Below are 13607 nucleotides of genomic sequence, written 5' to 3' on the forward strand. Positions count from 1 at the left end.
TTAATTTCTGTGTTCAAGATATCACCACCATTACAGCAGTGGAAATGGACTGGAGTTTTCTTTTACTGAAGATCTCTAAAACTGTGTCCCGTCTCGTAGCGAGGTTCCCTCCGTGAGAGGATGTTGCGCACAGGCTTTCAGCCCCCAGCACCCAGGGCTGGGCAGACCCCCAGAAGGAGCTGCTGGGCCTGCTGCCGTCCCAGCTGCAGGCTTCACCCAGTTGAATGAGACCCGCCTGCACCAGCTAGTTCAAGGAGGCCTTTTGCAGTTCAAAAATCTGAATTCTACAATTACATAAAGTTTAAAATTATGTAATTATTTAAAAAGTATTTTGAAGGCCTCATATAACCAAATAGTATGGTCATCATTTTAATGGATTACTGAAGGAAACTCAGTTTCCCTTTCTGGTTTTTTTTGGTTTTTTTTTTTTTTTTTTGGTTGGTTGGTTTGGTTTTTTGTGGGTTTTTTTTGGCCAGACTAACTCTAGTGAAGCCAGTCTGGGAAAACAAATGCATAACACAGTTACAAATAACTACTGTTATTTTTGTGCTTTCTCCAGCTCCAGACAGGGAGAAAAAATACACTTTTGTCTTAATCTATCCCAAAGTTATGTATGAAATCCTGTTTCTCATTTAGAACTATAGAGTGAGGGAACACAGATCCACTATCATCCACTTTTATTTCCTGTCATTTGAATATAGGAGGATTCATCTGGAAACTCAAGATGAACATGCAACATTTTGGCTATAATGACTGTCTACACTCATTCCTAAAGTAGGAGTTAAGCCTTTTGCAGCATATGAATACAGAAGCAACATATAGATAGATGCATACCTGCCTTTGATTTTTACAAGAAAAATTCTTAAAATTGTTTTTGAAAACCTTGACAATTACAGCATGAAATACTGAAGAGTGATCTTGCAGGGGCACTTATTAAGAACAAAACCAACACAACAGCAAGTCATGTTGTACAAACCCAAAAAAACCACCTTTTGTTCTAAATGCACTTACTACAGATTCCTACCCACAAGAGCTGAAAAATTTAGCGTGACTCATCCATCAGAAATACAACAGAGACTGTTTAAGTGCCCTCAAAAAGCTTGAAGGAAAAAAAAAAGTAACTAACTGGGAATTTTAGTAGTAGTGATGCTCAAACCAATACTATTGAAAGCCAAAGGTCACAAAAACATTATCTTAAAGCTGTGCACACTATACTTCAGTTCAGAGATTTGTTGTTCGGAACTCAGCAAGCACAGCAGCACATCTCCACATTTCTGTAGGTTTGTTGAGTAAGTTCTTTAGTAGAAGCGCGTAACGCCAAGAGGACGTATGGCCTCTAGGTTAAGTACAGGGACTCTCTATCAGACCAACAGAGACATCCACTTTACGGGTGTTATTTACGAGCAAACACAAACCGCTGAGGGTGGCGTAATTCAGCGTGCTCTGATTTGTAGAAACCCAGTAATAAGTGTCAGTCTTGTTTTAAAAGAGCTTATTTTTTGTCATAAGTCACAGGACATCCTTCATCTTTATCACTACTAGTATAACAGGCCGTGCTGTAGTGAGGCACTTTCTAAGCCAGTACAAGAATTTCCCCACCAAAACTGGTAACTCAAAGCATGAAGGAACTAAATGTTTTTTGCCTGCTCTTGCATGCAGGACACAGCTGTGCCCAGCATCCATCCTACAACCTGGAGGGAAGCTGCTGCTCTCAGGATTGACCTAACCACTGCCTCAGGCTCCCAGTAGTGTGACGAGTATTACTGCCCCAAAGGCTGGGTTTAGTCTGAAGCACTGACCCAGGAATTGGTCCTCTCTGGGATACACACTGTTACGTGATGCTTAACTGTGGAGAGGCAGAAACCAGAACAAATCTCCTGGTCCAAGTCCAGTTCTCAGACTTCATAAGCCCAGCACTGCATCACTTTTAAGAAAATTCTCTGACTGTTCACATACCATACACTGACACATTTCCTCAGCCATCAGACCAAGTTACAAGCTTTGAATTTGCTTTTGGGACTGTGAAGCAATAGGTTTTCATCTGCGCTACCTCTGGCTTTGTCTAGTGCTTGAAGTCCTACAGAGAAGCTCAGAGAGAAGCGCAGGTTATTAAAGCTATGCTTCTAACTGCTGACCAAGGCGGGAGCATCTGACACACTCATTACACTACAGACTGGTAACATGCTGTGGTTCCATAACATCAGTTTTGCCTCTTCTGCAGAAAGGAAATGCAAACCTGTGCCGCTTCTCTGCGGTCTAACCTGGACAGTGTCCAGATAAATAATGACACAAGAAAACAGTACTTTTGACTGGTTTCCTACCTCCAGCTGAGATGGCGACCAGTTTCTTCTCAAGAATTAAAAGCATTTAGATACCTCAAACCTAGCGCTATTTGCATAAGCTTTAATTGAAGAGAAATTGAAAAATGGTAACTTCATGGCAGCTGTGCTAAACTTGCTTCCATATCAATTGCAAGAAGCACTGGGTTAACAACTGACAGCTCTGGGTTTACCCATTTGACTCCTTTGGAAGTATTTTGAGCATATTCATGGTTATATGGAAACAAGAATCAATATCCATGTGCATGTTTCCCCTCACACATTCGGTCCAAGATATAAATTTGACAATTTGCCTTGGAACAGAATAAGCACTGACCTTATTAATTTTTCTATAGATTGGGGGTCTTTGGATTGCAAAGGTTGAGATTTTAAATATCTACTATGTATAACTGCTCTTTAGAGGGGACTCCTCAATACACGTATTACTTAGGATGCTATGGATTCACAGAACAGTGAAACACTCCTAACCAGTACACGAAAGCTTTACTGTTCCCAGAAAGGACCATTTAACGTTCCAGAAAACTGAACAGGTCTACCCTTACTGTCTAATCCGGGCAACGGGGCACCTGGATGCCTTCTGGAGCTGCAGCACAACCAAGTAATTCACAGTAGTTGTAACAGCAGAGGCATTTTCTTTCTTGAGAAACAGCCCCCTCCTCCCCTCCCAGCTCGCTACGGAGCTCCAGGCCGGCTCAAGTGGAAGCCCCCTCACCCAGGGGGTTACAGAAGAAAATGGCACTAGCAGCAGCAACTGATTTCCCTGTGACCCTGCAGCCTTGACTCACCATGGACGATGTCCTTAGGACCCTCGCAAAAAGGTGGTGGGAGCTGTGCTGATTGGCACCTTCTGCTGTCAAGCCAAAGGAAGAGCTCGGATCATGCTGGCACAACAGCCACCCTGCTTGCCACTGCTCAGTGCATGAGCTGCGTGGCAGCAGCAGCATTATGGACACTTAAAGCTCCAACTGTCTATAGCACTTAGGTTTGACAAAGCCTGAATATCAACCTTACTGCAGTCACACAAAGTATGCTTCCACTCATCCCTTCAGATTATGTAAACAAAGATGTTGCCCTTCCTAACAAGGACCTCTTCCCAAAACATGATTTATAGCAGTCTAATGTGCTCCAAAACACACCAATAACTATATAATTAGAGAATGACTGTACGGAACTCATGGTCGTGTCAAGCAGTCTCAATTAGCGCTTTCAAAGAGAAGTCTCAAGTTACTTAAAAAACTCACGGACTGGAGTCTAAGCCTCTGTACTCTATTCATGTATTTATGTAGGCATTTGACATACTCTGACCATCCATTTCCTCCCCAGACCTATTCCCTTGTCAGCATGCCCCGCTCTAAGTAAGGGTGGCACAACAATGAAGTCAGATGGACGCAAAGTGCTCAAGCAGCCTGTTTGCTTTGGAGTCAGTCATTTCTCCCCTATTTCCTTTCAGGCACATCCGAACTCTCTTGCTACTGCAAGACTTGCTCCATTATGAAGTTACTCTTACAGATATTGTTAACAATAACATAGTTTACAGACAATGCAGCTTGACTGGGATTTCTGTGTAATGAGAAAGCAGTTCCAAGAAACGGGAACTATTATAGTGCCTTCCAGCATTCACTGAAAAGCTTCAGGAAATTAAAGACTAAGTTCTCCTTTGTTTAATGAGGAGGCCCTGAACTCAAGACACAAAACTGCCTTATTTGCAGGAAGAAAGAAACAATTCCCTTGCGTAGCAGGATCCTGACTGCATGCTGTTGGATCAGTGGGCCGGACAGGTAGGTAAAAGATTCAGGTACCATTATATTTTGCTTCAGTTTTCCTTTCTCCCATCTGGCTGAGTATCTTTCACTTCGAACGTAAGATCTCTAGGACAGGAACTGCCTTACTCAAAGGTGACCTTCAGCACCTGCCCAGGGAGCTCTGATTTTAGGCAGAGCTGGTCGGATGATATCTTTATGACAACCCTGCACATAGGCATTCGAAAAAATTATAGTTCTTCATGAAATATGCTGTGCTTTAGGCATGCCTAATTAAGAATAGAACAGGAGAGAAAGGACCTTGTTAAATCAAACCACAGTCTCTCCAGAAGCTCTGATTTAAAGATAAACTTACTACATTGAATTTCCACTCTAGCATCAAATTTGTAGCATCTCCTTTGAGAAAAGGTTTCAAAGGGTACACTTGTGAAAGAAAAATGGGGGTTTCAAAGGCTGACTGGTCTGAGCTATTAAAAAATCCAAAGAATAAAAAGAAAATACATTGAAAAAAAATTAAAAAACTGCTTTATCTGCTTCCATCACAATATTCCTCACTGAAAATCTATGGGTTTTGTCTGGTTTAATTATACTAGATAACAGAGCTTGTACTACTTCACTTGGAAAATCATTCAAGAAGGCAGATTTTCCTGCCAGTAAGTTATCCATGACAACATATTGACACTTCTCATCAGATTTTGCACAGAAACAACCATTTCATCTGACTACATGAAACAACCATTTTCCTCCTGTAGTGGAAGATGTAGAAGGCATCACATCTCTGAGTTAGTGAGATGCAAGTACTTCAAGAGCAGCAAAGAACCCTAGGCCAGAACTCGTAGCAGAACACATAATTGTTTGCTGGACTATCTGAGAATCGGCAGGTAACTAGCGAAACCTGAAGATCTCACAAGTCCATCCCTTTCACAGCAGACAGAATATCCTCGTTACTCTCCAGAACCTCCTGTGACCCATTTCTTGGCCCTAAATAATTTGCTGGCCCCCGCTTCAATTTCTTCTTGCAGACCAGTTTCCCCAAACAGCTTGCGATCTGAGTGTGCAGGCTCCCAGCGTCAGGTCCCGGCTGCCAGGGGAGTGCCAGTGCTGCAAGGTGAGGTGACAGTGGCAGGACTGGCCCACTGGCATGGCACGGAAGCTGCCCTGAGGCCACTATGCTCAAACACCCTTTTCTCCCAAGAGCTGCAGGAAAGAAACACCCTTAGAGCAAGAAAAGCTAGGAGAGACCACGTTACAATCCTATTCACCCTCAAGAAAGAGCACGCTGTGACAGTGTTTTTTCTTGTCCAGAAGACTTGCTGTAACATGCTAGGAGAAATCGATCCCATACTAGGCTTGCTTTCTTAGATGTTAATGGAAGTTTTATGAAAGCATGTGTCACTAGACTGCTCTTTTAACAGTGACATCCCCAGGGTGACTCTCACTTCTGCCTTGAGGCCCTGAAGGTGAGAAAGGTTTCTTTATTGCCTGTGAGTACTTGAGCAAGGAGGGGAATGGGGGAAATCAGGAAGAACCAATTACTTTATTCTTGAACACTGAGATATCAGTGCAGCACCCAAATGGCATGAACCGCTTCATTCAAAAAACAACAGTTGTCTAGATATAAATATCCTGGATGCCATTAAAATTAATCAGAAGCTCTCTAAAAGCTGCACTGAATGGTTCAAGTATGACAACCTGCCCACAGGACATGAACAGTTAACTTTTAATGTATTATATTAGTCAGTTTGGGTTTGGGTTTTTTTTGTTATTTTCTTGGAATGTTCCAGTCTGGATACAAATGTGGGAGGTTCATAGTCACATTCTTTACAGAGGTCATTTATATTTATAGTGTCACATGTCACCAAATTACATTTCAAAAAATATATATTAATTTTCTAACCAACATCACTTAGCTTGCACTTGTAAAATACCTGCCCCAAATGTCTTTTCAATGCTTGTGTTAAATACAATTGCCACAAGAAACATTACCTCTTTTATGAATTTAATTAAATCAATGTCAGTCATGAAGCCATTTCAAACTTCTGACTAATGGCACCTAAATTTACTCTTGGGAAAACACTCCTAATATGCCCCTGGTGACAGAAGTGCTCGCACACAACAGCTAGCAGACAAGGAGAGAGAGGGGAAAACTTCTTTCTTTAATAGAGACAGATCTCTTCTAATAAGGAACTGCAGTTCCTCACACCTTCTAGTGGAAGCAGAAAGGTGCGGACATAAAGGGATGTGCGCTTGACCCATTTACACTAAGGCCAAAAGATACCAGTGATTAAAAAGGCCTTAGTAAACAAGGTCCCTACACACTGTTGACACAGGACGAGAAGATCTAGCAATAAGAATTAAACCTCTAAGATCTAGAGATCTGCCACACAGTAGGAAAACCAGAACAGGAATATGGCCCGTGTGATGACAAGTGGGGAAACAAACAAAGCACACTGCACGGCCTGCACGCCACACGAACAGTCACCTAACATCGGATTTACCAAGAAGAGCCTTGGCCTGCTTTTCTTATATGAAATACTAACTGCTGCAGCAGCTCACAGTGGAGATCTGTACACACATTTCTCTGAGTACACAAGCAATTACCAGTTATTAGCAACTGGCAAAACCCAATGGTATTCCAGAAAAATACCACAAATGCTTGCTCGTAACTCAAGCTGTGTTCGAAACGTCAGTGTCACCAAAATCTGTGCATTCAAATCATCTAGAAGTTAATCAAGGAATTAGACTTTATACTCTAGGCAGGTTTAAAGGTAGGACTTAACAGCAATGAAAAAACATTGCCTTTTAAAAGCAAGGAGAATAGCTAGATGTAGCCTGCATCAGGAAAGAAATACCAGAACATTGCAACTTATAACTGGCTAAGATTTAGCCAAAGAAGGTGACAAGTCAGAGGCACTAACAAGCTCTGTTAGGCGAGATACGGAAGCCCTTTCACAATGGTGGTGTTAGATGTTCTCGCAGGGCCAAACAACAGATGGCAACCGAGTCGGGCTCCTACTACCTCATGAAGACAGGCTGAGGTAACTTGGCTTGTTGGGCCTGGTAAAGAGGCAGGTAAGAGATGATCTAAAACGTCTGTAACTTCCCTTCGAATAATTGCAAAGATAACAGAGCCAAATTCTTCTTGGTAGACCAATCTGTACTGTTATTGGGCAGTGGCCACAAATTAGGAAACTCAACCTAGATGGTAAGAAAATCGTTTTCCACCAGGAGTCCAGACACAGCTGACTTGATCCAGTGTTGGTAATAGACCTGCTTTAAGCAGAAGTTTGAACTACAGACCTCCAGAGAACTGTTTTCACCAACACTTCTCAAACTCTTTGAAATCCAACAGAGCGCAGAAGCATGTCCTGGCGGAGGAAAACAGCAGCAGCAGAGCACCACAAAGCTTGTGTAAGTCAGCAGGGGCTTGAGTCCACTTCTCAGGCATAGGCCAGTGACATCGCAGGGTGTCCACAGGGCTCCAGGTCCTGGCTCAGAAATACACTTGTCTCCTACCTGTCCCATGTCTTGTCTGCTACCTCCGTGGAGACATTTCAGGTCATCACCAATAGTGTATAGCACTGAAGACTTCTATGTTTAAGTAATTACATATCTCCACCAGTTAGAACTAGGTAAATGTCACATCACATGTACTGACTTTCCTGTTGGCCATTTCATCATAGAATAGATCCAGAGGATTGTTTAAAGCAGTGTGGGGTCATCAAACACTTTGTGACTGCAGATTCAATCCACCAGAAAAAAAAAAAAAAACCCAAACCACAAATAAACCAACCACCAAACGAGAAGACTTGACATTAAAAGTGTAAAAAAACATGTTTTGATTCCAGTACTTCGATGTAGACTACTTATCAAGAGTTACACAAGCCATCCTAGATGGGATGGGTGCAATCAAATTATTTGGTGAAGAATTTGTTCAATTTTGCCCCTCTTCCCACTTACAAAACATCAGTCTCCTGCTAACAGGATACAGACTGCTCACTATCCTATATGATTTCCTTGCTAAAATTAATTTTTTTGAAACAGATACTCTACTTGTCACACAAGTTCTGCATTCAGAGGCTTTCACTGTCCTTTACAAGGCAGTAGTGTAACTCTGCATCCACTCCGAGTCCTGACTCAAAGCCCTCTAAATATCACTTTAAAAATTAATAAAAAATATCCACAAACAGACTTTGGATCAAGCATACGTATTTCATTTCCAAGAAGCTCTTAGGTATATTTGTCAGGGAGCCAATTTTAAGCATAGTTTAATCTCCCACTTAAAAGAGAATTTTAAAAGGTATAAATGGGAGTTAGATTCCCCACTTTGCCTCTGTGGATTCTGAAGAAAAATCAAGTCTCCACTACATACTGTGAATTTAAAAACTAACGGACCTTTGGGTTTCCCCCCCCCTCAGAGTCACAAGTTTTGCCTTTGCTGTCATTTAGCCAGGTTTCACACAAAGCTGGGATAACTTGGAACCCAATTCATCAAAACACAAACTTTCAGCTAAGACTATCTCTTTAAAGCTTTGGGGTTTGGGTTGTTGTTGGTTTTTTTTATTATTATTTTTATTAAGGCTTAAACAGGTCTCATCATGCAGATCATTTTACAAAGCTTAATACTGCATCCAGGTGTGGCTGCTTAGGAAAGTAGCAGGCAAGCTGCATGTAACATCACACATTGCTGTGTCTCAGTGCTGAATTAAGTTTTTTTACATTTGTAAATGCTTACTTAGCTCAAGCAACTGTAAGCCATTGCCTATTAACCTGCTAATGTTAAACCATTGGAGGGTTTGCCGGGAGAAAATGCAGGAAGGACACAACTCTGCAGCTTTACTCTGTTCAAAATACAAATACCAATGAGATGGCCTCCTACTTTTCTCTCTTTCCATCCCCTACCCCTATAGCCTGATCATTTTAACAGTTGCTTGTATTTTATTTTGATATTTTTCAGGTAGAAATAATGTCATTTCTGTAGCATTACATAATCTGAAATATCTCTCTTATCTCTTGAGTTAAAGAATCAACTTTTCTTGATAAAAACATCCTTTTGCAAATGACTCTGGATACAGCCTCCAGCCCACCTGAATTAAATTCATTCATGAGATACAGAGACCCACCGAAAATGCGAACATTGGCTGTCAGGGGAATACATCATGCAGGATTAATGAAAGAAAGATTACTGATAGCCTAAAAAGGGCACAGAAAGCTTTACTGAGGGAGCACACGTGGAACTGAGATGGCCAGTCTTTCCATGTGTCTTCTCCACTAGGAGGCTGAGGTGATGAATCCAATTATCAAAAACCTCTTTCCCAGAAATAGAATATGAGTGCTCTGGTTCAGAGGGAACAGAGCGTAGTAGGCTCAGCAAGTATTTGTGGCGCCGAGTATTTTATCTGTAGCAGTATTTCCCCTGAGCAGCAACTCACATTTCTCTGAGAACCCTGGTTCAGCACCCTTGGGTCTACCAGAAGAATTCCACATGGAATGAAACCAATGTCCTTCTTGATCCAAAACCAGATAGAGTGCTCCCCAGAAGGGGACTCAATTAAATAAACTCACTTCTCCACAATGAGTTCAGAAAGGTTCCAAGTCGGCAGAAACATATCAACTCACAAGAAACATTTTGCCTTTTCCTTTCCAGTTGCAGCTTTTTGCCCTACCCTTAGCAGCACGGGGCAGAGTCCTCAGCGCAATGCACCACAGATCCGGCGATGTCAGCAAAAAACACTCCTGTGGCATCTTAGTCCTGCTCTGGTCTGGCCTCCTGCACCCAGGCCAATCATAAACACAAGCAGCTTCAGAGATTTTTCTACCCAGGAGCTGCCTTTAGGTTGCATCGCAGCACCCACATCTTACAGGCGCATGTTCCTTCTCTCCCTCACCCAGTTCAACCCCCAAAAACAGAGGCCAGGAGAAGCACAGTGGTTACTCACTGGCCAAGGGGGCTCCAGATAGAACACGGGCCCAGAATCAGCTCCTACAGAGCAGACTGGGGGAAAAAAAAAAAGCTTAAGGATCATTTTAGCATTAGAACCAGGGACAGGGAAGTTTACTGGAACAGCCTGTATTCAACAGAGAAGAAACGCTGGAGACCCCATATGTGACAAGAGGCTTCCCCCTGCCATTTTGCAAGGGGTCCTTGCAAGGCATTGCACACTTCAGTTCTTCCTGAAGTCTCTTTCAGCAGTTGGTGCTCACTGCTCCCCCATTCCTAACCCCACACTTCTTGAGAAATAAATGGAACATTTGCAAATTTGCCAAAGCCCTACAATATAGTTATTTACATTGGTTCTAGCCAGATGTCCTCTAACCCCCAAAAGTTCCTTTCACTTTTGTTAAAAAGTAACATTACTTACACAAAATACACTTTCACATGGATTGCTCATTGAGAAGAGGAAATAAAGCACCAGGAGAAAAGAACAGTGTTTGTTGTCATAGACACATTGTAAAATCACGGGTTAGGAAAGGAACATGCTTCTCCATTTACATGGACTTGATGCACAGAAAGATATCAATTAAGAGGATATAGATACCTAAAACAGTGTTTCAAGCCAACTTTCCAGATGGTATAAACCAGTGTGGCCCCACTGACTTTAGCAAAGACAAGCCTGGTGCTACTGAAGCACAGTCGCTTCACGGAGAAAGGATTATGGTTCAAAGTACAAAGACAGAAGGGAGTGGCCAGTCAAAGTCTTGAAGCAAATGGGCTACTGCCCAGTTGGTATGGACTGGTGCAGCTGCACTGGCTTCAGTCAGCAGAGTGCTACATGATGTGGCCTATAGACCACACAGAGTTATGAAAAACGAATGGTTTCACCCTCCCTGTTGCTTCAAATAGCTAGTGTTAAAAAAGTTATGCCCAACACTGGTTAGTGGCCTGTTACCAGAGCCCCAGCTGTTAAAGTTGTATGTTTTATGCATGCGAGAGGGTAGCTACAGCAGGAACAGTAAACACAGGCAGCGTTGTCGCTTGCAGAGTGGAGTGCGGGCTTTCCTCTCCGCGCTGCATGTACCAGGAGATGGCCCTTTCACCTTTCCCTCCACTTCCCTCCTAGCATGGCCCATTTCCCCAGTGTGTACAGAGGTTTGCAGCTGTTCCAAGGAACTGGAAGTTAGTGGTTGCAGCTGAGAACCTCACAGAGAGAAAATACAACAATAATAGGCCAGATTATTACTTTTTTTCCTGAGGGAAGAAAACATAGCCAAGTGCCCTCTCCTCTTGGAGGGCATGCAGCCGTCCAAGACAGCTCTCCTTTACCTAAGGTTGTGTGACTTGAGCTGCAGTGAGCAGCTCAGCCCCGTTGCTGCAGTTAATGCCTTTACTGGCTTTCTTCTGGGGCTCTACTCTTTTCTGGGTCTCTGCTTCAATTCCCAGGAGAGCTGGACCTGCTGCAGTACAGGCTGAGAAAATAGCTCCAGTTGTGCCACACAGACTCCTGCTCTGGGGTGGAGGGACGTCCAGCAGCCAAGCACAAGCAAGCAAGATGCCTGTGGGCTGAGCCAGGTCTGGACAACTTCAACTCCAAGCCGGGGACTTGCTTTCTACCCTTGCGCCCCCCCCGCCCCCGCCGCAGCAGCACTGCTAGGAGAGGGGCAAGGGGAGAGCTGCAGCTTTGCCAAGCGCCCGGGCGGCCCCTGCGCACAGCTTCCCCCCGTCCAGAGGGGACACCGCTGCCGGGCTGGAGGGCCGGGGGGCGCAGGGAGAGGACAGGCGGGGTAGAGGAGCGGAGCAGGCTGCGGCAGGGGCAGCTCCGCCAAGGGAAGAAGGGAGCGCCGGCTGCCCGGCAGCGGCGGCCGGAGCCCCCGGGGGTGGGTGGGGGCTTCTCCCCGAGCCCTGACGTAAAAACGAAGCGGGGCTGCCCGCTCCGGCTTCTTAAGGAGCGCGGCGGCGGGCGCGGAGATCCCAGCCCTGCCCGGAGCGCCGAGGTGAGTAAGGGCTGCGGCGGGGGGGCCGGGGGCGCCGGGGCCGGGCCGGACGGGGCGGGAGCGGGGTCGGTCGGGGAGCCCGGGGCTGGCGGAGCCCCCACGGACGCTCCTCTCGGGCAAACGCTTTGCTAAAACCGCTCGCCACCGAGGCGGGCACCCGCCCCTGCGCCCCGAGACCGGCTTTGGCATCTTTACGGTGTAGGGTCGAGTAACTAGTCGTAACCGATAGCTCCAACCAGGTAAAGCGGGGATAACGAGTGAGCTAATTAACTTTTAAATTATTGTTATTGTAAGGCACTATTCATGACAGGGAGTGGAAACTACGAGCAAAACAGGGAGGGGGAAAAAAAAAACCCAAACAAAAAAATATTCAGAGCCAGGAGGAGTAAATAGCACAAACATACAAACTTAATTTTATGGACAGAAAAACCTAAAGATTGGAGGGCGAGGAGTGCGGGGGTAACTGCATGGAATCATTCACCGCAAGCATAGGTAAGAAATTAATGAAAACTGACATTTCCTGAGCATCTCCCTCAACTCTCAGACATCTTAAAAAAAAAAAACAAAACAATAATAATCCTGAACCTTGTAAAAGACTAATGTCAAAATGCTGCCCGCGTTTGACCAGACCATAGGACTAGTGCTCTTGGCTACTGGCCCTGGCCAACGCCATTCACACCACACCTTAAATGGCACTCACTCTCCTATTAATATCCTGCCAGCTCCCTGCCCACCGCAGTCCCTTTGCTCACACCTCTGACAAATCTGGAACCCTTGTCCTTGTCTTACCCAGTTTTGTAACCTAGAAAGCTTACAAAAGAGCAGGGGGGCAGAGAAAGCAAAGCAACCAATTCAGTTGTTAACCAGTGTAAACCAGACGGCTTCTGTCCAAGTGACAGAACCACCCTTAAAAGCCAATTTTAGTATTACTCCTTTGTTTGAACTATCTGTTGTTGGTGGGTTTTGTTTGGGTTGTTTCTTTTTTCCTCTCCCTATGGCCAAATCTGACATTGCTAAGTGTTTATCAAGTTTCTAGTTTTCAATAAAAAAAGTTAATTATGTCCCTTGAAAAAGTCTCAGTAAACAGATAAATATGTGCATATTGCACAGCATATATGCACAGGTGTCTGCTGCTCAGTGGAAAGGCTCTGATGCACAAACAAGAATTAAGTAGTGACTCACAGGATGTCTTCAGGTTTGCTTCTGAGAAAGCAATCAAAACCTGCAGTAGGGTACAGAAGAATGATGCTTCTGGAGATCTTTGGAGCAGCATGAGAACAACCCTATTACTACCACCACTGTCATAAGTGACATCCCACTGGGCAGAGCTGTGTGGGAAGAGCGTGCTGTTCCTCTTCTATTCCTTAAATGCAAGTTGCAGATTCAAGGCTGTCAAGCCAATTCTCATGAGATCCCAACTCAGATTAAAAAGTTGGAGAGTAAAGTCTGAATAGCACCAAAGTGTTCCAAAAACCTGACCAGACAGCCAGATAAGGGGCTAGGTAAGAATATGACCGCCAGGACTGAAATCTCTGAAGACTCCTTTAGCTCTACAATGAGATGTGTTCCACACAGC

The sequence above is a fragment of the Rissa tridactyla genome, chromosome 7 (assembly GCF_028500815.1).
Source record: "Rissa tridactyla isolate bRisTri1 chromosome 7, bRisTri1.patW.cur.20221130, whole genome shotgun sequence".
Taxonomy (NCBI): domain Eukaryota; kingdom Metazoa; phylum Chordata; class Aves; order Charadriiformes; family Laridae; genus Rissa; species Rissa tridactyla.